Raw genomic sequence first — 27,222 nt, 5'->3', positions numbered from 1 at the left:
TATTTACAATAAGATAATACATAGAAGAGATCAAAAAAAGTAAATAGGGTGTTACGTTGTACATCACAAAGTGTGAGTATAAGTCTAGGAAGGTTATACTTAAGTTATATAACACACTAGTGAGGCCTCACCTAGTGCATCATGTTCAATTTTGGTCTCCATATTACAAAAAAGACATAGCGCTAGAGAAAGTCTAGACAAGAGCAACTAGGCTAATTTCAGGAGTAAGAGATGTGAGCCACGAGGAGAGATTGAAGAAGTCGAACCTTTTCAGTTTAAGCAAATGCAGATTAAGAGGACACATAATTGAAGAGTTTAAAATTATGAACCAATTTATAGGTCACAGCTGTTACTTTAAAATAAAGTTTGCAACAGGAGCACAGCTTGAAAATTGCTAAGGGATGATTTTGTACAAATGTTAGAAATTTCCAAGTAGTTTCGTAGAAAGTAGGACATTAGATCTCAAGTTGATGTTATTTTGGACAATCTAGGTGAATAGCTTGTGGGAATTAATGGTCTGTTCTCGTCACAATTTTCTACACTCTTTATTTCTTCCATGCACCTGTGAGATTTTAAAAAAATATTTATTGATTTGTCCTCTGCAGCTTTTTTTTCATATTATCAACACCTCAGAACATCTTTATTGGTTTGATGGCACAATTTTACGCACACAATTTTAAATACTTGTTGAAGTTCTGCACATTTTTGGACTGCACTTCATATTAGAACATTAGAACTATCTAGATGAGAACAGGCAGTTCAGCCCAACAAAGCTCGCTAGTTCTATCCACTTAATTATTCTAAAAAACCTTCAAGTTGAGTTTTGACAGTCCCTAAAGTCCGATTGTCTGCCATGCTACTTGGTAGCTTATTCCAAGTGTCTTTGGTTCTTTGTGTAAAGAAAAACTTCCCAATGTTTGTGCGAAATTTACCCTTAACAAGTTTCCAATTGTGTTCCCTTGTTCTTGACAAACTCATTTTAAAATAGCAGTCTTGATCCACTGTTCTAATTCCCCTCATACTTTTAAACACTTCAATCATGTTACCTCTTAATCTACTGTTGCTTAAACTGAAAAGGCTCAGCTCTTTTATTCATTTTTCATAATTCATCCCCTGTACCCCTGGAATCAGCCTAGTCGCTCTTCTCTGGACCTTTTCTAACACTGCTATGTCCTTTTTGTAGCCTGCAGACCAAAACTGCACACAGTACTCTAGATGAGGCTCCACTAGTAGATTATAAAGCTTGAACATAACCTCCTTGGACTTGTACTCCACACATCATGCTATATAGCTCAACATTGTGTTAGCCTTCTTAATGGATTCTGAACACTGTCTGGAAGTTGATACCATAGAGTCCATTACGACTCCTAAATCTTTCTCATAAGATGCACTCTTGAATTTCAGAACTCCCCATGTATATTCAAACCTAACATATTTACATCCTGTGTGTAATACTTTACATTTACTGACATTAAACTTCATCTGCCACAAATCTGCCCAAACCTGTATGCTATCAAAGTCCCTCTGAAATGATTTAACAGATTCTAAATTATCTGCTAATCCGCCTATCTTGGTATCATCTGCAAAATTAACCAGCTTGTTACTTATATTCCTGCCTAAATAATTTATATATTGTCACACACATGCATATGGGAGGCAGCTAAAGGACTTGAATGAGAGTAATTCCGAGCCAGACCGGGATGGGGTAGAGTGCACTGACTCTTATTCTCGCTTTCTGCAGACCGTTCACAGGAAATTCCAACTGGTCCTGATGATGTCAATTCTGGTTCCAACCCCTTTGACATCACTTCCTGGTCTGAGCCTATGGATGAAGACCCTTCCGGTTCCGGCCCCTCTGATGTAATTTGCTATACTGGCCTTTAAAAGCCGCCACCTTTCCCCTATCCCCTCAGTTCTGTTTTGGACTCCAATTTATGCACATCAGGGCTATCACTTTATTCAATTTTGCAGCCAGGAAACAATATATGGGTGACTGCCCCAAACCTTGCTGTGGCTCTTTGTCGAGTTTGTGACAATATATATTAAAAATAGCAGCAGCCCTAGCACTGACCCCTGTGGAACAGCACTCTTAACATCAACCAGTTCTGATAAGATTCCTCGCACCATCACCCTCTCCTTTCTGTATCTGAGCCAATTCCGCACCCATCTAAAAACATCACCCTGAACTCCCCCTTCTTTTAGTTTGATGCCCAACCTCTCATGTGGCAGCTTATCAAATGCTTTCTGAAAGTCCAGATGAATAATATCATAAGCTCCACTTTGATCATACCCTTTTGTTGTTTTCTCATAGAATTCCAGCATGTTAGTAAAATATTGCCTTCCACTTCTGGACCCATGTTGACTGTTCAGAAAAACTCCAGTACTTGCCATGTGTGCTAAATCTTATCCTTAATAATTCCTTCCATTTATTTTCCAGTGATGCATGTTAAGCTTACCGGCCTTTAGTTGCTTGGATCTGTCCAATCACCCTTTTTATATTAAGGAATAATATTTGCCATTTTCCAGTCCTTTGGAATTTTCCCAGTGTGCAGCGACTTACTAAAAATATTTATCAAGGGTTTATATATGTACTCACTAACCTCCTTAAGAACTTAAGAGTAAATATAATCTGGTCCTGGAGATTTGTATGATTTCAGCCTATTTAATTTGAACAGTACTTCTCATTGTACAATTTCCAAATAAATTAGTACCTCCTTAGTAGTCCCATTTACTGCTGGGAGTTTATCTACTTCCTCACTTGGGAAGACCTCAGAAAAATACTTATTTAGAGCATCCGTTATTTTAATATCCCTGATGCACTTCACCTCCTCCATGCCTGATCTTTTACTGCTAAAATACTGAAAGAATCTCTTTGGGTCCTCTTTCGCCTTATTTGGTTCAAGTAGGTTGTGGCAGCTTTAGCCAACCTTGGCCATCACAATAGGCTGCACAATAAGGTGATTAACATTAAGTATATCAATTTTGTCTACACAAAAAAGTGTGTGTTGTACGACACAACTGGCAATGGCAGCATTACCTCTTATGGAAAATATCATCAATGGAAGGGTATGCAAGGAGAGAGTTTTCAAGGAGTTTTCAGTGGGGTCAGGCCTGTTGAGGATCACAACTGGTGTGGTGCTGAGGTGACGCCTGCTGCACAACAGCACTTAGGTCCCAATTTGAGGCTACGTGGAAAGTCGCGTCTCTCCGGGATGATTGTCATCTTCCTCTGCTGTCGAAGGAGCATCGTGAACTCCACATTTCAGTGGTGGCACTCTCTGAGGTGCTTAGACCTGGGACTGGTCAGATCTCTGTAGGAGGGTACACTTTTTATTGGTCTGGTTGGTCTGATGGCTGTCATATTCGGGGAGCAGCTGTTGCTGTGGTGGAGCAATTCCTTCTGATGGTGTCCATTGTCAGTCCTTTCAAAGAGTGTATTATGAGACTCAGATTAAGGCACTCTCTGGATGCCTTGTCTGTTGTCTCAGTGTATGCTCCGATTGTGGTGAGTGATATCTTTTGTGAGGGAAACATTTTATTTGCAACTTTGGTTGGTGGTTGATGGGTGCCTGCGAGGTGACACTCCTCTGGTCATGGGCGACTTCAGTGCAACCGCTGGCACTGACAGAGCTGGCATTAGGATCGTGTTGGTCCCCATGGGTCTGACCACTGTGGTGAAAGTGGCTCCATATTCTTTGACGTTGTAAAACGTCAGGGGCTGTGGATCGCTGAAGATCCAGCTTAGGTCCAGCAGGTTACCACCTACTAGAATAATGAGCCTGGACTTGGCCATGCTCCAAGATCAGGCTGCTTCTAATGAGTTTACATACAGTTTGTATGAGGAACTTGCAGAATTAGGTGCGACTACCGATTCTAATGTGATGTGGGAGACCTTCTGTGATAAGAACCTGAAGGTTGCTGAGGGTTGTGTAGGTGTCACCTGTGTTCCTAGAAGGAGGTATTTCATCTTACAGGTTGATCTGGATATCATCGAGAGGAGCTGCAGCGCTCAGGTTGATGGCAACTCCGGTTTATACTGGGAACTGAGAAGAATGGCTGCTAGGGCTCTGAGGGCATCTAGAGCCTAGTGACTCATGTCCTGCTTACAGAGGAATCAAAGCATTATGCACATCCGAATCTGTTCCTCAGAGAATTGCAGTCAGGGCGTGTGATGGAACAAACCTTATGGATGACACTGCAGCTATGAATGGTTGGGCTGGCAACTTTGAGCAGCTGTTTAAAGCTGATCCTCCAGCTAGGATGCTGGACATGTTGGTTCCACGGTTCTTGAAGTTGATCCTCCAATTACTGGTGAACCACCCAATCTCACTGAGATTGCACAGGTTGTGAACCAGCTGAAGGTAGGGAAATCTGCAGGGATCTGTGGTATCTGGGGTGAACTTCACCTGGCTGGTGGTAAGACTGTCTACACTGTCTACATTAAACTATGCTGCACTGCACTAACACTGCTCTTGGTGCAGGGTAAGTTCCTTGCTAGGGTCATCCTCAATAGGATCCATGATCACTCACTCACCTACCAGTGACTGGAGCAGTCTGGTTTTACGCTTAAGAAGTCTACCATCTACCGCATTCTGGAACTGAGGGTTCTCATCAAGCGCAGACGTGAATATCGGTAGAGTTGCAGCCTTTGTCAATTTTTGGAAAGCGTTCCACTCAGTTGAGGAAGCTGCCCTGAGGGACATCCTGAGATTTTGCAGAATTCTCCTGAATTTGCTGGATTTCATAGCCTGTTGGTACACTGGTACTGTGATTACTGTGCAGAGTGGAGGCAGAACCTGTTCTGGGGTTCATCAGAGGTGTGTTCTTGTTCTTACTGTGTTTAGTGCTTGCATGGACTGGGTGTTTGACTGGGTTGTGGGGTCGAACGGTTGTGGGGCAACTGTTTGTGAAAAGAGAGTCAATGGAGGCTGTGATAGGGGCTGTCAAGAGACTGAGCAAGGAGTCTGACCTTGCAAGTGTTCTGGATAAAAACCAAGATCCAGGCCTTTAATAACTTCTTGGGCACATCCTTCAGCAGTATGTCTGTTTGTGGAGAGAATGTCAACTGCGTCGAGTGGTTTAATTAGCTTGACAGCGACATTCATGTCTCCAATGACTCTTCCTACGAAGTCAGTAGACAGATTGGGAGAGCATTGGGGTCATGAGGTTTCTGGAAGGGAATGTGTGGCACTCCCGATATCTCTGCAAAAGGATGAACGTCCAAGACTTTAGAGTCTTGATGCTTCATGTTTTGCTGTATGGTTGCGAGACATGGACGCTATCCAGTAATCTGAGAGGAAGACTGGACTCTTTGGGTATTGTTGGCTTGACTTTGCGTCGAATAAGCAGTTGCTCATAGAGTCCCGAATGAGGCACATTACCTGCATTGTGAGGGAGCGTCAGTAACAGCACTTTAGTCATGTACCACGATTCCCAGAGGGTGATTCAGCTTACGGGATCCTCATTGCTGATGACCCGAGTGGCTGGACCAGGCCAAGGGAACACCCATGTAACACCTGGCTGCAACAGATAAACGGTCATTTCTTCGTCCTGTGGTGGGGGTGACAACGTGCTGTACCAATGCATGCTCCCTGACCTAACCTGACCATTAATTTTCACCTCACGATGATGACTGCCTTTTAAGCTAATTTATACTTCCTAAAGCCATCCTCTTGGAGTTGTGTGCTGAATTGCAGCCTACATTACATTCATTTGAAAGATGTTTTGCCTTATTTATTTTTTCACTTTTCTTCTATATGGATGACTTTAATATGAGCATGTTTTCATTTCAGATTGGGGGGTACCTAGTTCATCTGTGGGGGTATGATACCTGTACGATAAATGTTTTTTTTTGTTAAAATACATGATGATTCTGGCACTGAGTCTCTCTATTGTTGATGTGCTACAGTTCAAATATTGGTACTATGGTTTTATGCATTGATAACACTGATATTGACTATTTTGACGGAACACTGGGATTCTGGCACAGTCAGGACGCCTGGAGAATGGAAGGTCCGGGTGAGAGATGATACCTTCTCCAGGATATGAGAGGGCAGCCCCCCTGATTTGCATCGGGGTCACGGTACTGGAGCTTGGAAGCTCAATCCTGTTGGGGACCATGGCCACTGACTCCATGTCTAGAGTTGAGCCAGCACTGAGCAGCACGCAGTAAAAGCAAAATCCAGGCTTCTCCAGAGGTCTGATGTCATGACGACCTGCTGGCTTTCTTTATTCTCAGTGTATATAATTCAGAAGGCTAAGGATGAGATGTGCTGCTCAACAAAGCCATTATTTGAAATGTATTATGGACAGCAGGTGTTTGTATTTTGTTACTCATTATTTCTTGCATTGGTAAGAAATCCCTTTTTAAAATAACACTGTTACTTGATGTATAGATAGAAACAATCACAAAAGTTTACATGCTGTATTATCATGAAATTTTGCCTTAATATAGATTCTTTATTGTGCCCCATGTGTACAGTCTTATCTGCACGGGGGCGGTCACTTTACGCAAAAAGCCTCACTAGCTTAGCATAAGCAGACGAAATGGTCAACCTACACCTGTCCCAATCACCAAAGCAGATACCCATTCACTGTGCTGCTACTATTGGAAAACTTCTTTTCCTCAGCTGCTAACTCCTGTGGGAATATGGCAATCACCCACACCAGGTGGTCTTATCACTATACCTGGAATGTATTAATATTCCTGAATTCATTATTTTGGTTTGCCTACACTACAGTAACTCATAACTATAATTTTTATGAGTCTTAGGTGTCTGCATTATAGTGCCTCACAATTACAGTCTGACCTGCACGTGGACAGCTGCTTCAAGCAAAGAAGCTTACTAGCTGTGCACAAGCAGACCAAATGGTTCTCTTCAGACTTCAGCTACACTTGTGCTAATCACCAAAGCAGGTGACCGCTCACTGTTCTACCTTCTACCGTTCTCTTCCCAGCTGCTGATTCCACTGGGAATATGGCAATCACACACACCAGGTGCTGATAACAATATACCTTGCTACAATCAAATAGTATAAAAGTAATATTATTATAAAGTAACATAAATAAAAAAAACAGTAAATCCAATGTTAGAAAAAGTTGGATTATTGCAAATGGAAGCTCCACGCAACTGTTGTTACGGTTCTCCTTTTTCCAGAAATGGATTCGCTTTATGACAATAGTTTCTTGAAAGTTTTTCTCCCGTGGGGCGACTGGGATCTTTTCCTGAATAAGATCAAACACAGTTGCGTAGGGTGCAACAGGAGCTTCCACCCGCAGCTAAAGTCACTTCAGTACCCATGTACTTTGTGAGCATCCCCGTGTCGATCAAACGTAGGAAGCTCTGCAGTTTACTTATGACTTTACGCTGCAGAGAGATGAGTAAATAAATATAAGTAAATAACATTCGATCTGGCTTTTTTATAAGTAACATATACATGGATTTCATATAAAGACCATCACAAAACATAATCACAAACTGGACTTTGCATGATACTTTGGCGAGCTCTGTAAACTGCGCTGTTTCGTTGAAGAACAGGTGTGGGGCAGACTGATTGGCAGGATGACACCCAACCTGTTGCTGCATCCAAACAGTGCCATCTTTCACCTTTACACCTGGTGCAGCTGCGTTGTTCTTATATGTGAGTGGATGTTTCTTTCAGGGAGGGCTTCTGTTCTCTTTCTCCGATGTAGAACCCTTGGCCTCATCTGAGATCACCTCTGCTATAACACGTCTTTATTTGAAAACAGCAGTGTCAGATAGGGGCTAGTGTGAACGTGACTGAGAAAATAAAAGTAAATAAAAAAAAAAAAAGCTAACCTTTACAAGTACCATAAATTTACACCGTCTGTTACAGACTCAATTCAAATGTATGTTTTAATTCTATAATAGTAAAAATAAGAGCAGCTCACTACACAGAACAGAGGACCTCGGTATCAAACCACGAACATCTTGATTACGAGTCAGCAGTTCTTACTGCTGCACCACCAAAGTGGTCATATTAAGGGTGTGTCAATGTTGCAACCTAATGCAAGTTCTTTTTCTGCAGTTACATTCTTGAATAAAAGCGCACTTGTTTTGTTATACTTGTACCTTTTGTGAAAGTGTTTATTTTGATATTTGGACTTCACAAATTATACACTTCATGTCCACATTTTGTCAACTATTACTAAAACATGAAAAATGTTTCTGTTTTAACTATGTGTTTACATAGATTGTAGACACGGAACATACATGAAATGCATGTATTCCAAATAACAATATATTATTTACCCTATACAGCTCCAGGTAACTCACACGCAGGTAAACAGACTTGAGCTGAGAAAACTTTCTGCCCTTTCTTCGTTGGTGGGGAGATGGGATAGCAGGCTGCTTGCTGCTTGTGTTTATCGAAACATTTACAACACAAACAACGCTGATGGGGAAGTGTGAAGGGATTTAAGGTGGGCCAAGATTACAAGTTTTTTCATAGGCTTTGGTAATTCTAGTGTTAAAAAGACTAGGTCCCTGATGATTCAGCACAGCACTTGCCTTGAGTGGAGTTGGAGATGTCTTCTTTGTTGGGATGACATTGATAATGACAACTTAGTGATGTTTCCACCAATACGACATATCATTTTAGTACCCCGTTCTCATAGGATGTTTACCACAATACACCCTCAACCGAGGCACGCTCACCACAGGCTGTTCAGACCTGGGTGTGTGCCGAATGGTTACTAAGTGGTCATTTGGTAGCCTATACTGTCTCCTTTCACTTCATCCACAACTATTGACTTCTTCTTTTAGCAACAGTAGTGAGTTCCTTAATTGCATTCCGCTGGGCCTGCCCTTTGATGCCCACTTCCTTCAGCAGCCTTGTAGTGGTACTGGCTTAAAAGCCACTTCAGCCCACTTTCACTGGACGTGCCTTCACCTTACAGCCTCGCTCCTCTACCTCAACTACAAGATTGGCATACTGCAGTTTTTTTCTTTTATATGCCTCATCGATAGCATCCTCCCAAGAAACTGTCAGCTCAGTGATGAAAACACATTGGTAGGAGTTAGACTAAAGGATCAAGTCTGGGTACAGATTGATGGCTGCAATTTCAGATGGGAAGGTGAGTCTCTGATTTAGGTTGACATGCATTTCCCAATTTCTGGCTTTACTCAGCAGGCATGAGTTACAAGGTGAGGGCTTGGTCCGCTGTTTCTCCTTCCCCGATGAAGGATGTTAGTTGCAGGAAGGGAAGGTAGCCTGGACGTTTAGGGGGATGGCATTGATTGACACACTCTTTGGTCCTCTAGTGCCGAGGCCAAGCACCTCAATACGTGATTATGACACCCTTTGTATCTTCCTTGTGTTAAGCTATTCTTACAGCCCAGCAGGATGTGTTTGAGGGTTGCTGGGGCCACACATTGGTGACAGGCTGGGTCCTATCCACGCAAAAGATATAGGTTTGTTGAAGAGGGCAGCTTATCATATGTGGCTCTAATGACGAAACAGCCTGTTTGTTTCCATGTTCTACAACTCACTCCATGTGATTTTATGTTGTTCTATGCCAGCCCACCTTATCCAGCAGCCTTGCTTGGCTTGGGAGACTGCTCTGGCACATCTGGCTACTTCCTCCTGGTAGCTCACCTCCTCCACCATCAGATGCCAACATTCATTTTGTGTAGCCTTTTGCCATATGGGTGTTGTTGGTCCCAAACCAACTCACCCTCTGCCATGTTGGACTCGCCCCTCAATGTCCCGGTGTCTGAGGGTGGCCTTTGTTTCTGCCATTGCTGAAGCTGCGTCCCATTTTCTCCCTATCGCTAGGATTGGGGCAGCATTTCTTATGAAGCGGTCATGGGACTCTTTGATTATTATATCTGGTCTTGCTTTGCTTCATTTATATTCCTCCACAAGGCTTGATATAGACAGAGAGAATGCTCCATTCCCATACAGGCCTATGCTGCTGAAGTATCTTGGTAGTCCAAGCCACTTTCTCACTTGTGCGCTCACCATTCTCTCCAGCCATGATAGAATATAGAATGCCTTTTATTGTCACTATACACATGTACAATGAGATTAAAATCAGCTCCTCCTGTGCAAACATATATATAAAATACAACAAATAAAAAAACAAATGGTGCAAAAAGTTGCAGAAAAGTTGCAAAAAAAAAGTTCTGCAACGCTATATGCATATGGAAAGAATAAATAACTATTGCACTATTGGGTTATTGCACATTATTTAAATATTGGAAAGAATAAATAACTATAGCATTATTGGATTATTGCACATTATTTAAATATTGCACAATAATGATGATCATGTGCAGTGAGTAGTGAATGTTGGACCCTAAGAGTAATGATATTGTACAGTATACAGATATTGCACAGTTATTATCAATACCATTTGGATATTGGATATTGCACAGTTGATGGATAGAAGGAAATCCAGGGGTTGTGGGGTTAGACTGTGTAGTCAGTGCATGTGTGAGTTTAGAATGGTTATGGCTTTTGGGAAAAAACTGTTCTTGAGTCTGTTTATCCTTGTTGTGATGCACCTGTAGCGCCTCCCTGAGGGCAACAGGTCAAACAAATCAGAGCCAGGGTGGGAGCTGTCCTTGATGATGCTTTTTGCTCTGCTGAGGCAGCAGGAGGTGTAAATGTCCATTAGGGAGGGGAGAGGGCAGCCGATGATCTTCTTTGCTGCCTTTACTACTCTCTGAAGCCTCTCCATGTCTGCCATTGTGCAGCTGCCGTACTATACTGTGATACAGTACATCAGCAGGCTCTCGATGGACGAGCGGAAGAAGGTCAGTAGCAGGTTGGAGTCCAAGTTGTGTTTTCTGATTCCCTCAGGAAGTGTAACCGCTACTGAGCCTTCTTGATGACTGCTGTGATGTTGTCTGTCCAGGAGATGTCAGCGGAGATAAGGACACTGAGAAACTGGAAGGTATGGACCCTCTCCACACACTCGCCGTTGATGTAAAGGGGAGCTAAATCTGTGCTGTGCCTCCTGAAGTCGACAATGATCTCCTTGGTTTTCCTGGTGCTCAGAGCCAGATTGTTCTTTGAACACCAGGATGCCAACTTCAGGACTTCCTCTCTGTAAGCTGCCTCGTCTCCCTTTGAGATTAGTCCGACCACTGTGGTGTCTTCAGCAAACTTGATGATGAGGTTGTTGTTGTGGGCTGGACTGCAGTCGTGGGTGTAGAGACAGTACGGGAGGTGGCTCAGCACACAGTCTTGTGGGATACCGGTGTTTAATATGCGAATGGAGGAGAGGTGGTGGCCAAGTCTCACAGTCTGGAGCCGGTTTTTTAAGAAAGTCTTTTATCCAGACACATGTGAGAGGGGGGAGGCCAAGAGTGACCAGTTTGGTGATGAGAATGTCTGGAATGATTGTATTGAAAGCTGAGCTATAAAACACATCCGGACATAGCTCTGCTGCTGCTCTTGATGGCTCAGCACAGAGTGGAGAGCTACGGCGATGGCATCTTCTGTGGATCTGTTCGCGCGATATGCGAATTGGTAGGGATCGAAGTCTTGGGGAAGATAGTCCTTGATATGCTGGAGAACCAGTCTCTCAAAGCACTTCATGATTACCGGAGTGAGAGCCACAGGGCGATAATTATTTAGGCTGGTGATGGGAGACATCTTCAGCACTGGTATGATTGTGGCTGATTTTAAGCAGGACGGAATGACTGCCTGGGCTAGGGAGAGGTTGAAGATTTTGGTGAAGATAAGGGTGAGCTGGTGGGCACATGCTCTGAGACACTCTACCAGGCACTCCATCTGGGCCGGCAGCCATCTTGGGGTTCACTGCCAGGAGCACCCTTCTGACATCGTGCAACTTTACAGTGAGTGGAGTGGTGCAGGAACCCGGTGAGGGTAGGAGCACGGCTGGAGCAGGTGAGTGCTGCTGTTGTGTTGATTCAAACCGAGCAAAGACGCAGTTTAGCTCCTCTGCTAGCGGGCACTCAGATCTCCTGTGGTTGCATCACAGCCTTTGTAGTTTGTGATGTTTTGTATTCCCTGCCACACCTCCCGTGTATTATGGCTGGACAGGTAGAACTCTATGCTCCTCTTATGGTCTGTCTTGGCTTTTTTAATTCCACTTTTCAGAGCGGCTCGGGCAGCCCTGTACAGAGCTGTGTCACCTGACCTGAAGGCAGCGTCGCGGGCTTTGTGGAGTGTACGGACCTGGTTGGTCATCCAGGGTTTCTGGTTTGAGAAAACCTGAATGTTTTTGTCCACAGTCACATTTCCAATGCAGAACCTGATATAGTCCTATACCGTTCCTGTGAATGTTTCCAGCTCTTGGTGTTCACATATGTCCCAGTCTGTCTGTTCGAAGCAGTCCTGTAGTTTGGAGAGTGCATTTTCAGGCCAGGTTGTAACAGTCTTTATGGTGGGCCTGGCACTGCGTCTGAGGGGGGTGTAGGCTGGGGAGAGCAGGAGACAAAGATGGTCGGACTGGCCGAGTTTGGGGAGGGGTATGGTTCTGTACGCATGCTTGATGTTGGAGTAAACATTGTCCAGAGTGTTCTCCCCTCTAGTAGAAAACTTAACATGTTGATAAAATTTCGGGAGTACGGTCTTTAAGTTGGCCTTGTTAAAGTCTCCTGCAATTATATGAGCACCGTCAGGGTGGGCTCGCTGCTGTTCGTGAATGGTGTTCAGCAGGAGAGAGAGTACCGTGTTTACATTGGCGTTGGGTAGAATGTACACAGCCATGACAATCACTACTGTTAGCTCTCTAGGTAGAAAAAAAGGCAGGCATCTTACAGACATGTACTAGAGGTTAGGAGAACAGTGTTTGTCTATAATTGTCCCGTTGTTGCACCAGTTCTCATGCACGTAAATACAGAGCCCCCCTCCTCTGCTCTTACCTGATTCCTTTGTCCTGTCCCAGTGGAGCAAAGTGCAACCTGCTAGCTGCATGCTAGCATTGGTTATCCCCGGGTGAAGCCAGGTTTCAGTGATGTCAGCTTGTCAACTTTATTTATGTAGCACATTTAAAACTACATCAGAATGCTGTAGCCAAAGTGCTTTACAATAATAGAATTAAAGAAAAACATACAATTAACATGAATAACATAAATAGAAATAACATAAATGAACATAAATAAAATAAACAATAAATAGAAGTAATGTTACATAATCACAATGAGGAAAACATCAGTATTACTAAAGGCCACGGAATGCAAGTGAATAGAAATAAGTCTTTAATCTTGTTTTAAACAGTTCGATTGTAGATGACTCCTTTATGTGATGAGGTAAGGAGTTCCAGAAGCGAGGAGCAGCAGCTGCAAAAGCCCTGTCCCCCTTAGTTTTACACTTGGTACGAGGGACAACAAGAGACAACTGACCAGAAGATCTAAGCACTTTGGATGGCTGGTGTAAAACACACAATTCAGATAAATAGGCAGGAGCAGTGATAATCAAAACACAGCAGTCACAAACATAGCAATTTCCAGCGAGTTGTAATTCCAAGTCATCCGTATTATGCACGAGGGATCTGGCATTGGTGAGATACAGGCTTGGTAGAGGTGACTTGTGTGGTTGTTTCTTTAGCCTTACCATAACACCGGATCTGAGGCCGTGCTTCTGCTTCCTTTCCATCGTCCATCTGTGCCGTCCCCTAGACCCGAAAACAATCCAAAGAGAGCCCGCTGGTCTCGCTATGTTGTCTGGGATGTTGTGTGTGTGTTGAAAATCACTCGAAACAGATGTCTGGCACTGGACACTGATAAGGTTCTGACGGATGTAGCAGATATTTGCAGAACCGAGCAAGAATAAAGTACAAAAACAACAAAAAAGAGCACTGAAATGGAGAGCCGTGAGTTATGGGATAGTGTGACTTCATAGATGGCAATTGTCCACATCAGATGGGGCAACAAACCAAATTGGAAGCACCACAACTTTAATTTTCCAGGAAGAGCAGTGTTGTTAATTTCCTTAAGGCCATTAATTGTGTCCTGCCTGAGTTGTTCCACCTGTTTGAGATCTTTGAAATCTGCAGTGTACCTACGCCCAAGGCTTTTGATGGGTTTCTCCAGGATTGTTGGTATTGATTTGTTGTTTATGCAGAACCTCTCAGCCTTTGACAATGGAGATGCTGCAGGATTTGCTGAGTTTTATCTCCATTCATGCCTATTCGATGTTTTCCTGGAGTTAATCAAGCATGCATTTGGTGCATACTTTTTTTGTTGTGATTGTTGTCATGTCATCCATGTACAGGTATGCCCTGATTGGAGGAAGACGTAGTCCATATTTCAAACATTCCCTTCCAACCACCCACAGCGATGCTTGAATAATGAGCTCCATCACAATTGTGAAGGCCAGAGGAGAGATGATGCATAACCCTCTATTATGCCGGTCTCAAGCTCCTGTAAGGCGGTGGTACTGCACTGTGTTGTGATGCAGAACTAGAGGTCCTGGGAGTAGACTTTGACCAGCTTTGTTATGCCTTCTTGGACATAAAAGAACTTGAATGCTGCACACAGAATCTCATGCGGAACTGACCCAAAGGCATTGACAAGGTCTAGAAACACCACATATACATCTTTCTTTTCCTTTTTGGCTGTCTGCACTTGGTGCCAAATGATGTTAGCATGTTCCAAACATCCTGAAATGCCACCTATCCCTGCCTTCTGCACTGAGGTATCAATGAAGTTGTTATTCTGCAAGAAAGCTGAGAGTCTTTGGGCCACAACACTGAAGAAGATTTTTACTTCCACGATCAGGAGACTAATCTGGCAGAACTTGAATGATGGTTGAGATTTTCTCCTTGGGAATCAGGATCCCTCCTGCCCTTTGCCATGCCTTTGGTATGATTCGCTTCTTCCACGCCAGCTTCATTAGTTTCCATCTGTACTTCAGGACGCGGGGGGCATTCTTATACAGCCTACAAATAGAGATAGATAGATAGATAGATAGATAGATAGATAGATAGATAGATAGATAGATAGATAGATAGAATTGAAGAGTCGCATAGTGTGGGGGAGGAACGATTTCCTCAGTCTGTCAGTGGAGCAGGACAGTGACAGCAGTCTGTCGCTGAAGTTGCTCCTCTGTCTGGAGATGATACTATTCAGTGGATGCAGTGGATTCTCCATGATTGACAGGAGCCTGCTCAGGGACCGTCGCTCTGCCACAGATGTCAAACTGTCCAGCTCCATGCCTACAATAGAGCCTGCCTTCCTCACCAGTTTGTCCAGGCATGCGGCATACCTTTTCTTTATGCTGCCTCCCCAGCACACCACTGAGTAGAAGAGGGAGCTCGCCACAAACGTTTGATAGAACATCTGCAGCATCTTATTGTAGAATTTGAAAGACGCCAGCCTTCTAAGGAAGTATAGTTGGCTCTGTCCTCTCTTGCACAGAGCATCAGTATTGGCAGTCAAGTCCAGTTTATAGGGGGCCTTGTGTCCATCTGGTGTTCTGGTGGTTGGATTGGTGGCATGTCGCCTGGAATGGAAACTGAGACATGTCTCTGATTGTCAGAACAGATCTTCCACAGGTACACCTCAAGTTTCCATGCAGGTACTTTAAGTGTCCCAGTTTTCTCCTTGACAAAGAGGCTTTTGAGGCATTTTTAAGGATCTATGTAGGAGGCTGTCCTTATTTGCTCTTTCTTCTTGTGCTGCTTCTTTAAGCTCTCTGATCTTTGCAGCGTTGCAAGGTGCTGCTTGATGTAACCCTGTTTTGCCCTTTTGACCTTTCCTTTCCTCTTCCGTGGCCTTCTTCCACTGTTTTTTATTTTACAAGTCTTTCAATCTCTTGATGTCTCCTGGACTTCAGCTCTACTGATGGTTCCTTCTGTACCCTTGGGTGCCATAAGATCTGGGGCTTTCTTTCATCCATCTTTCTTTCTGCTGATGGCTATTGCCGGATGGGCTTTAGGCCCATAACCATTGGTGGGTTTGTACCTGGTTGAGCTTTATCTGGGGTTCTGATACCCTTTGGGCTTTCGTGCTTGTCCTGCCACTGGGCTTCACCCGACTGATTTGCTCTACCTCTGAGGAAGTAATAGTCAATGTGAGGTCCTGTCCTAAACTCCCTCAGGCACTTCTTCCTGCCCTGATGGATTTTAAGACACTTTTCTGATATTATCTTTTTCCAGCCACAGATTCAGCTTTGTAGTTTGTGTTCTGCCATGCTGAGCAATTGATTTGTTGCCGTTTGTGTTCCAAGGTCTGTTACCATGTGATCTGTCGATTTGTCATCTTGCTCCCCTGTTCTCTCAGACTCAAGGTGTATTACTGTTCTTGAAGTTTTCGTAGCCGTTGATGGGTAGACCCGAGATACTGTGTAGTGATGGATCCTGCTAACATGGGTAGCTAACCCATGCCAGCCCCACTGGGATCTATTCCCTCCTGCAAGTACTGTATATGGCCTATATGAATTACGTATATATGTATACTGTAAAATCTTTGTGGTTGGCAGCATCCCTTATCAAAAAATTGTTCCTGAAGCCCAGCATATTGAACCTTGTCTGAAGAGTTAGTTATGGCCAATGCTGCTGAATTTCCTGCTGACATGAGTGAAAGTCACCACTCACAAGAACAGGGTAGCCAGACCAGGAAATATCTGTTTAGTTGGAAAACTGCAATGAAGGCTGATATTGAAAAACAAAGTACTACTGTCAAAACCAAAGCAAGAAACCATTGTGACTGGCCGCAAGGAAGCAGTTAGAAACAGGGAGAAATGTTGGGGTATCCCCCCAGGTAACCCCATTTAATTATACAAAAAATAAAAGGCAAAAATGGGTGCTTAAGAATGCAACTAAAAAGACACCAATCTCTCGCTCCCTCTCTTCTCTCTTTCTGGTATACATTTCTGGTTTTTAGTGGACTCGGATCCAGGTTTGCTTATAGATGCCACCTTTCCATGCTATCGATTTATGTGGCGAATTGAGCAGAAGGGGCGGGACTCGTTCTGGAAGTCATGAGTGGGTGGGACTGCCTTTACTGTCTTCTCTGTGCTGTGGAGAAAGAACAGGATACTGGTAGTGACAGTATCCCCTCTCGGCCCAGAGTGGTATTGCTTACCTCAGTCACGCTTATCTAAAGTCCCTCTGACGTGCATGCATGATATCATGAACTAAAAAAGTGAAAGATGAATCGTCACAAAACTCCTGACCTTAAAGATGCACAATTTTCATGAAGGGGAGCTGTTTGCAAATTCTAGAAACAAGACTGTTACTGAAAACAAAATGTGAATGGCTGTGAATTAAAGATCAAAAGGTGTGAGCCATGATGTTTGACTGTTAAATGTTTAACTCTACCGATTAACACTGTGTTAAATGCCTACATCTTGTCTCAATCTTTTCACAATTTCTGGTGTTCTTAATGTTCTCAGTGGTGTAACAAACATGTCCTTCACACTACCAGTTGATGAATATTTGTCGAACCACTTTACTATGACAAGAAGAGTGTCAGTATACCAAATTTTCAATATGTTAAAATAATCTTTGGCTATGGATCTGTGCTAAACGAACCATTAATAACAAATATTGCATTGTTAAAACCCATGATCTCTTTTCTTATATTATTTTGTCTTTTTTCTCTTTCTTCATTATGTACAGCACTTTGAGCTACATCATTTGTATGAAAATGTGCTATATATAAATAAATGTTGTTGTTGTTGCTGTTGTTGTCTCTCATGGAGGCAATACCATCCAGGTATGTTTTCTTCTCAGAGGCTCTTAGCTCAAGACAAGGTGGAGGGGTTGCAGTAATTGTTAGATCTGAGTTAAACATCAAAAGAATCCCAATTGACGGTCCATTGTCTTCTGAGCATCTGGCTCTTAAACTGATAACGAAATCTGGTCCTGTTTTACTTATTGTTGTCTAACATCCCCCAAAATACAGTGGGTCATTCTTATCTGAACTGACTGATCTTTTAAGCCTAAGCCGTTTAAGTTCCCTCTGTCAGAAAGTCATTCTTCTTGGCGATTTCAACATCCATATTGACACTCTGAGGAATGAATTCCTGTCCTTACTGGACTGTTTTGGCTTGGTGAAACATGTTAATTTTCCTATCCACTCTGATGGTCATATATTGGACCTGATCTGCACATCTGGCTTATCTGTGTGCAACACTTATAGCAGTGATTGGGCCTCTCTGATCATAAAGCAATACTTTTCACTGTCTCATTACTGTCCCTCCTCTTAAAAATATCTGTCCCTCTATCCCTACTGGATACTTTTTCTGATCTTTTTCTGTTTTTCCCCTACTCCATCAAAGATAAATAGTTAACCCTTCATTCAGCACTAGATAAAACAGTGGCATTAAAACATAAGAAAGTTTACTTTAAGCATTTATCTCTACGGTATAATTCAGATTTACGGTCAATGAAAGCAGCTGGCCAACGCCTTGAGAGAATGACACGTAAGACTGGCCTCACGATGCATAGCCAGGCTTTCTCTGAAAATCAAAGGGCTTACAGAGATGCAACTAACTGTAGCTAAGAACATGCATTATGGCAGAATAATAGAAAGTGGCCATGATAACCCAAGGGTTTTGTTCTCTGTAGTTAATAAACTATTTCAACTTGCATCTAGCTCAATTACCTCCTCTCTTTTTTTTTCCTCCATGTTTTCCGTAATAAAATTAAAGATCCAAATAATTAAACTAACATAAATTCATCATACATGTTGTGGACGCTAGAGGGTGCTCTTGTCCCGTGAAACCCAACAGAAAGATGTTTAGGACACAAGTTTAAAAGCACCAAGCAGATTTTTAATTATTTTCTTAAATAAAGTGCACAAAGCACCACAATCGCCACAATTCACAATAATCAAACAATCAGCAATAATCACAATACTACAATTCTCCTCTCCCAGCAGCTCCGTCACATTCCCTCCCAACTCCAGTTCTCCTGCTGGGTCTCCCCTAGTCCTTTATATAGTCCTTGACCAGGACGTGCTTCTCCTTTTCTGTTCATGTGATTTGTCAGCACTTCCGGGTCAGATGGAGAATTACATTTTTCTTCCAGGCTATATTGGAAACCGAAATCCCCTTGTCTTTTGACAGCTCCTCTTGGTGGCACCCATGGTACCCAGCAGGGCTGTGTATCTGAACTCCATCTCCCATATTGCCCTGCGGAAATCCGGGGTACCACTGTACTCCAGGGAAGCTGCCACCTAGCGTCTTGAGGGAAGAAATCGCTGCCTTCCCCCATCCTTCTATTCCAGGGACATTTGGGCGGGTTGAGCTGCCGGCCGTCCATCACAATGTATAGCTTTCCCTGTCCTCCCACCTCCCTATGCTCTTGGAAAATGATACTGCTACTCTTGATGTACCTATTACGTTTGCTGAAAATAAAGAGACTTTAGACTCCATGCAATCGGGGAAAACACCAGGGCCAGATGGGTTGCCACCTGAGGATATTTCCATGTTTTGGCAGCAAATATCAGTCACTCTTTCCAATTGTTTGATTCTGCCATCTCTGCTACCTAAATTAATGACTTTGTCAATACTGCTATGATCTCCCTTTTTTAAAAGAAGTAAAGAGCCAAGTGATTGCTTAAATTATTGGCCCATCTGCTTGAGGAATTCTGATGTAAAATTGGTTGTTAAACTTGGAACGTTGACTTCAGCTGGTAATCTCCAAGCGAATTCACCCTGATCAGATTGGCTTTATTTGTTGTTGCCAGGCAGTGTGCAATATGAGACACCTTCTCCACATTATTGACACAACACCCAGTTTTTCCCAGTGCCCCAGCATTGCTCTCCTTAGATGAAGAAAAAGCATTTGTCTGAATGAACTGGTCTTTCTTGTGGCAAGTCATATATCACATGGGATTTGGGGAGACTCACATCAATATGCAGAATGAAGACACATTACTCATCTCCTTCTCCTATTATTCTCACTAACTCAATTACTTCACAATCTTTTCGAATTTTGAAAGGAGCCAGGCAGAGGTGCCCACTTTCCCCTCTCCTTTCCTCTCACGTATTGCTATACGTGATTCACACCTAGTCTCTCCCATAATCTTGCATGGTACTCCACACAAAGTCGCATTTTATGCTGATGATATTTTACTTTTTCTCAGTGACGCCCCTTCTGATTGTTCATATGTTCTTAATTTATTTGACTTCTATGAGTCTGTGTCTGGTTATAAAATCAGTTGGTCGATTTGTCTAGTCATCATTTCTGCTCTTCTTTAGCGGTCCCCCTTTCATTCTGTTAGATACCTGGGGATTGACATTTCCCCTTCCCTCCATGCCATTGCCACATCAAATTACAAACATATCTTCACGATTGCTAAGGACTCCCTCTCCTCCTGGTCCTCTCAGCCTCTATCTTTCAGGGCCAGCTTGGCTATTATTAAAATAAACATTGTCCCTGATTTTATTTTGTTAGCAGCATGCTCCCTCTTTCACCTCCAAATAAATTTTGGTTGATGTCATATCTCTTTTATCAAGATTTCTTTGGAATGGTAAACAACCTTCCATTAGACATTCCGCATTAATTTATGATAGGTCAGATGGGAGTGTTTCCAGGTATGGAGAAGTATCATTGGGCATTTACACTTAGAGCAATTTGGTTTTGTTGGTTAGAACCCCCCAGTATTCCTCTCTCTTCTCCCTTTTGTCTCTCTGAGATCGAGACAGCTTTCACTAAATTTGGTCTCTCTAATTGTTTATGCACTCACTATATGGTGTAAGGTGGAGAAACATTTAGGCGCCTGCCCAAAATTACATTCCCTCACTCACATTTTCCAAAATCCAGCCTTGCTAATTGGCGGCAACCCTATTGCTTTCCCAATCCTTTCCATGCTCTGCAATATTTTTGATGGCTCAGGGCTCTGAATGCTCCAGTTACTAAATTCTGAGTTCTCTATTCCATCTTCTTCCTTTATCTTTTATCTTCAAATTAGGTCTGTACTTAAATCTCACTGTGTTTCATTGTTTCCTTCTTTACCCTTTCATCCTTTGCTTTCTTTTATTCAGTCTCTGTCTCCTATAACAAAACCTGTCCCTATGTTATATACAACTTTGAGGAAAGCCACTTTTAAAATATTACCTGTTAATTTGATTTGGGAACGTGACCTTCTCTTTCTTATTATTCTTGACTAGAATATAATTTTTAAGAATATTACCTTAGTATCTAAGAACTCCCATTAACAACATACTCAATTCAAATTTGTACATCATTTGTATCTAAAGCCTCACAGATGCTTTGCTATGGGTTTCTCAGCTGACCCTCTGTGCTCCTTTTGTTCATGTAAGTCCCAAGGCACATTTCTACACATGTTCTGGGAGTGTCCTACAGTTAGGGTTCATTGGGGAAATGTACCTAAATTTCTCTCACTTATTCTCTCTCTTTTAAAATGCCTTTATTGCCTCAATTATTTCTTCCTTCTGCTGTCTCTCTTTCTTCTTTCAGGCAAAGGTTATTCTCTCCAGGCACAACTGCTGCAAAATTAGCCTTAGCCTCTTGCTGGAAGTCTCCTAGTTTATTGTCTTTTGATTTATGGAAAGCCCCCTTTTTTAATCTTATTTTGCTTGAATTGTCTGCATCATGGGTTAATGGTTTCTCTAGCACCTGTATTTTAAACTGGCAGTCAGCCTCGCAACTTGTCCTAAGTTTTATAGAACGAAACTGCATACCAAAATTTACTTAGGGTATTTAATATATGAGTTATCTTTTTTTTGTTGTTTGTGCTTTCCACTTCAGGGCTATCTTTGTTCATATAAGGCCAGGGATGGGTGGTGTCTTGGGTGGGTGTTTTATTGCTATATTATAATGTGCCTTTCTGTAAGCTGTTAAAATTATTTACGATTTATACTTTATTAATAAAAATTTTATCACAAAAAAAACAAATTATGTGATTTTTTCAGGCATTTCTTTTAGTATTGAATTTAGTATTATACTCTGGTTTATTCTGTCTTTTATTTTATTTAGTGCTTTTTATATCCTGTGTTTATTTTTTTATTATATGCAGAAACTATTTCTTTAATTTTGTTTTAAGTGCCTTGAGCATGGGAAAGATGGTATATAATTAAAATGTATTATTATTGCTATTATTATTATTATAATTATTATTAGTTGTGGTGATATATAAATAAATACAGTAAATAAATAAGAGTAGCATAAGATAAGTAAATGAATAAATGCACAGACAGTATTAATAAATGAACTAATAAGTAAATACAGCTAATTAGAGAAGAATTAAACAAAAAGTATTGCACAATACCATTACACATAAACCAACGGGTGAGTACAGAATACAGTGCAAGGCATGTAGGATCAGGTTACTGTGAGTTCAGTGAACTTATGGCCTGGGGAAAGAAGCTACTCCTGAATGTGGAGGAATGAGTGGTGAGGTTCCGATAGTGCTTCCATGAAGGAAGAAGTGAAATCAGGAGATGAAAAAAAGTCAGCCCCAGTGATTTTAGAAACTGAACAGATAATCATTTGGAAGAGTTTGAAATCCTAGGTTACCGAACCAAACTGTGATGCATTTGGTCAGAATACTTTCATTAGTGCAAATGTGAAAATTCACCAATGTTTTGTCTAATACTACAAAACTCTTAAGCCTCCTCAGGAAAATAATAAAACATTTGCTGAGCCATTCTGAGTATGCAGGTGTCTTGACTGACCACGAAAAGCAGTGGGTGATCTGGACACCCAAGAACCTGAAGCTGCCAGATATCTGGATAAGGGGAGTCATTTATGTGGAGCAGATCATGGCTGCCTTTTTTCTTTCTGAAGTAAAAAATGACCTACTTTGTTTTAGTGAGGCATGTTAAACTAGTAAAATCTCTTTTGCTTCTTGTTGGCTGAAGGAACTGGACCTTCATTTTCTTCCATTTTTCATCTTTGCTGTATGAATGCTGAAATTATCTGATGATAAACAATGCCTAGATGGGACCCAAAGACATTTGATTCAACGACTTGCTCCATTTTGAGTACTATCTTTATGTTTTGTACTGTTAAAAGATGCATAGGCAGCTATGCATCTTAGCCTCTTCTGATTCGCTCTCAATCCCTGACATTGCAAATGTCAGGCTTCATATTGGCTGAGGGCATTAATCTCATTATCTGCAATGTTAAACATTCAACTGGACCTTGATTTGTTCCATTCTTCATCTTTCCTGTTTGAATTATGAAAGTTTCTGATGATAAACCATGGCTGCAGGCGTCACAAAGACTTTTGATTCAATGACTTGCTCCCTGTTGAGTACTATCTTTATGTGTTGGACTGTTAAAAGATGTAGGGGCAGCTGTGCATCTTAGACTCTTCTGATTGTCTCTCAAGCCCAGGATTTGCTAATGTATGGCGTCCTATAGGCTGAAAGTATTATCTCATTATCTGCAATGTTAAACATACTATGGACCTTCAATATCTTCCATTCTTCACGTTTCCTGTGTGTATGCTGTAAGTATCAGATGATAAACATTGACTAGATGGGTCCCAAAGACTTTTGATTTAATGACAAGCTCCCTGTTGGGTACTATCTTTATGTTTTGGATAGTTAAAAGATGCACGGTCAGCTATGCATCTTAGCCTCTTCTGATTGTTTCTGAAACCCTGGTTTTGCTAATGTCAGTCTTACTACTGGCTGAAGTCATTATCTCATTATCTGTTGTGTTAAACATACAACTGATCTTTCATTTTCTTCCATTCTTCATCTTTCCTTTGTGAATTCTAAAAGTATCTTATCATAAATCATGACTAGATGCTTCTGAAATACTCCATATTCAAAGTCTTGATCCCTGATGACTACTATCTTTACCATTTTGATTGCCAAAGGAAGCACAGTCAGCTATGCAACTGATCCTCTGCAGATTAGCTCACAAGCTTTGCTTTGCCATTTGCCAGGCTTTTTATTTGCTGAGGGTATTAAATCATTATCCATTTCATTGACATCTGCCTGGACCTTCATTTTCTTGTATTGTCCATCATTCGAATGTCATTGTTGAAAGTACCCATTGCAAAACAATAAGGAGATGTGCCACTAATACTTTTGGATTGAAGTCTTTGGCCCAGTTTATTGTTTCCTGTCCTCTTTGCACTTTCCAAGGAAGCCGTGTTGGGTATGCATCTTAGCCTGTTCTGATTGTCTCTCAATCCCTGGCATTGCAAATGTCAGGCTTCCTATTGGCTGAGGGCATTATCTCATTATCTGCAATGTTAAACATAAAACTGGACCTTGATTTTGTTCCATTCTTCATATTTCCTGTTTGAATTATAAAAGTATCTGATGATAAACTATGAATAGATAGGTACTATGAGGGGCCAAACAGGCCAAAAATCATATATTTTTGAACGTAAAGTATTGGTTTACGTGTGAACATTATTGGTTTATGGATGATTACTATCGGTTTGCGTGCGAACAATACTGGTTTCATTCATATGAACTATATTGGTTCGTGTCCGTTTATTATCGGTTTGTGCGTGAACTATATCCGTTTGAATATGCATAGCACCGGTTTGCATATGAACTATATTGAATTGAACTTTATTACTGGTTCACGTGCGTTTGCTATTGGTTTGTGATGGAATTGCATTGGTTTGCGTGCGTATGCAATCGGTTTGCGTATCAACTATATTGGTTTGTGTTCGTATACTACTGGTTTGCTTACGTATAGCACTGGTTTTTCATATGCACTATACTGGTTTCACGTGGGTAATATATCGGTTTCGCATATGAACGCTATTGGTTTTGTGTATGCACTACATTGAGTCCTTGTCAGTCTTCTACCGGTTTTATGTGTGCGTACTATGCCGGCTTTGTGAAAGTAACATGCTGGATTTATGTGTGCACTATATCAGTTTTGCGTATGAAACATACTGGTTTGCGAACGCACACTATTGCAATGTTGTGTATGAACTATATCGGTTCTGCGTGCAAACTATATCGGTTGTTCACGTGATGTTCAGTGGAAATGGGCGGGGCAAGAAACAGGAACTCAGGGGCCGGTAGTGTCATGGAGCGTGTAGAGAAGCTGACAGCAGACAGATCTGGGTTTACTTTAAACAGCGCCGTATTTATTTCCGCACGATAGGTTTGGGAAAGGACTTGGTGGTAATTATTACTATTTAATAGAATCTGCCATTGAGTGTGTAATGAACACAAAGCTGAAGTTAAGTATGTATTTGGTCGTCTTTTTATTCGCTTCCAGCTGCATGCTCGCTTGCAACCCGCGACTGTACTTTTTCACACAGCTTTTGTAAACTAGTTACTTATTCTAAAGGCAAAATATTTTACATTTACGACTGACGCCTTTATCCAGTATAACATTTAGTTACTACTGGTTACATTTCTTATGCCCAGCGATCCCGCACCGTGCCGCCTAGACAGGTGAAGTGACATGCTCATGGTCACACAGTGTCACTATCAGGACTTGAACCGACAAATGTAGGGTTTAGAGGACAAAGCCCTAACCACAATGCCCCACTGCTTGTACATCTGCAACGTGCATATTATTTATCATGATATGGTCGTGTCCATTCTTTGAAAAGATAAATGTTCCATATTTAGGACCAGTATATGTGAGTTACATCATATTGGGCAACCTTACCTTTCACAGTTTTGTGACAAGGCACATGCGTTTTTTAAGATGCAGCCGATTTTTGCCCTGCCAGGTACGAGTACCTGCGTATTTCCACTCCAATATCTGATAAATAGGATTTACTGTGCTATCATGGGCACTGTAAAGTGTTAAATCACGTTCAGCCACCTTAATTTTCACAGTTTTGTGACAAGACAGATTCCTTTGTTAAATTAAAGTTGTGTTTAAGATTTTTGACCTGTGCAGAACCAAAATGTGGAATATTTATTTTTTCAAATAATTGATCAGTTTGTAATGATTCTGATTAATGTACACGCTGTAGAATATTTTGCCATGCTGTTAAAATAGAATAAGAAGCTGGTGTGCAAAAGCTGTATGAATAAGTAGCTGACTGCAAGCATATACTGGATGTAGCTAGGATTGAATAAAAAGCCAGCAGAATGTGCACCTAACATCAGCCCCTTGAATATTTCAGAATTATGGGAAAATACTGTTAAAAATAAAAACCACCAAGCCCTTTCAGAAACAAACAGTGACATGCAAAAGTATTCAATCACTTTAAAAGTCATCCTAATTTTTTGTATGACAAAAGATTTTTCCACGTTTATTCATTCATTCTTTTTAATGTGAACTCTTGTGCTGTAACAATTCATTTCCAAAGTCTAAATAAACCATTTTCTGTAGATATTTAACTGAAGAAGAAAAACTCCAAAGTTGGTGTTTGCATTAAGTATTCAAGCCCAACACATTCATACTTTGTCAAGAACCCTTTTGCTGCCGTAACAGCCTTCGTTCTTTTGTAAGTAGGCCCCAGTTCTGCACATTGCTCAGGAGTGATTCTGCCCCTTTCTTCTTGGCAGGATTTCTAGAGACCCTCTATGTTGGTGAGATGGCACCTCTGAACAGCAGTTTTCAAACAGTGCCACAGATTCTCAACAGGGTTAAGCTTAGGGCTTTGACTTGGCCACTCCAAAACATTCACCTTTCTGTTTTTGAGCTATCTCAGTGTCACATTGGCCTAATGCTTAGGGTCATTATCATGTTGAAAGATGAATCTTCTCCTGAGCTTTCATAGCAGACTAGAACAAGTTCACTTGCAAAATTGTGCAGTATTTGTGTCCATCCATTGTCCCTTCAACTCTGACAAGATTCTCAGACCCAGCACATGAAAAACATCCCCATAGCATGAGACTGCCACCACCATATTCCACTGTAGGAATGTTGTTTCTTGAGGCCTGGGCAATGTTAGTGTTACACTTCACATACCTCTTACGTCTGTCCAAAAACTTCTATTTTGGTCTCATATGACCATAAAACCTTCTCCCACATTTTAACTGGGTCTTTCTCATGCTTTGTGGCAAACGCCATACATTGTTTTATGTGGACCTTCTTAAGGAATGGCTTCTTTCATGCTACCCTCCCATAGAAGCCTGTTTTATGGAGAACTCTTGAAATTGTGGACCCCAGCACCTTTACTCCAGCTAAAGATCATCGCAGATGTCTGAGAGTGACAGTTGGATTTCTAGTCGCCTCTCTCACCAGTTGATGTCTCACTCTGATGTTGAGTTTTGAGGGACAGCCTGTTCTAGTCAGAGTCTGTGTACTTTGATGAACCTTCCACTTTCTGGTGATGAATGCAACAGTGCACAATGGGACATTCAAACTCTTTTGATATTTTTATAGCCATTCCCAGTCTTGTGCATTTCAATAACTTTGTT

General features: G+C 41.7%; 1 protein-coding gene across 1 annotated transcript in view; it reads left to right on the top strand.

Annotated features, from left to right (window-relative positions):
- Window positions 1–410: 410 nt before the first annotated feature.
- Window positions 411–27,222, top strand: part of ptpro (protein tyrosine phosphatase receptor type O) — a 326,955-nt gene continuing 300,143 nt past the window's right edge. Inside the window, exon 1 of the mRNA XM_051920280.1 lies at window positions 411–417. The gene's annotated coding sequence lies outside the window, so the exon portion shown is untranslated. The remainder of the gene's footprint in view (window positions 418–27,222) is intronic.

Source organism: Erpetoichthys calabaricus, chromosome 1, assembly GCF_900747795.2.
Source record: "Erpetoichthys calabaricus chromosome 1, fErpCal1.3, whole genome shotgun sequence".
In the NCBI taxonomy this organism is placed as follows: domain Eukaryota; kingdom Metazoa; phylum Chordata; class Cladistia; order Polypteriformes; family Polypteridae; genus Erpetoichthys; species Erpetoichthys calabaricus.
This window is presented reverse-complemented; position numbering and strand designations above follow the sequence as displayed.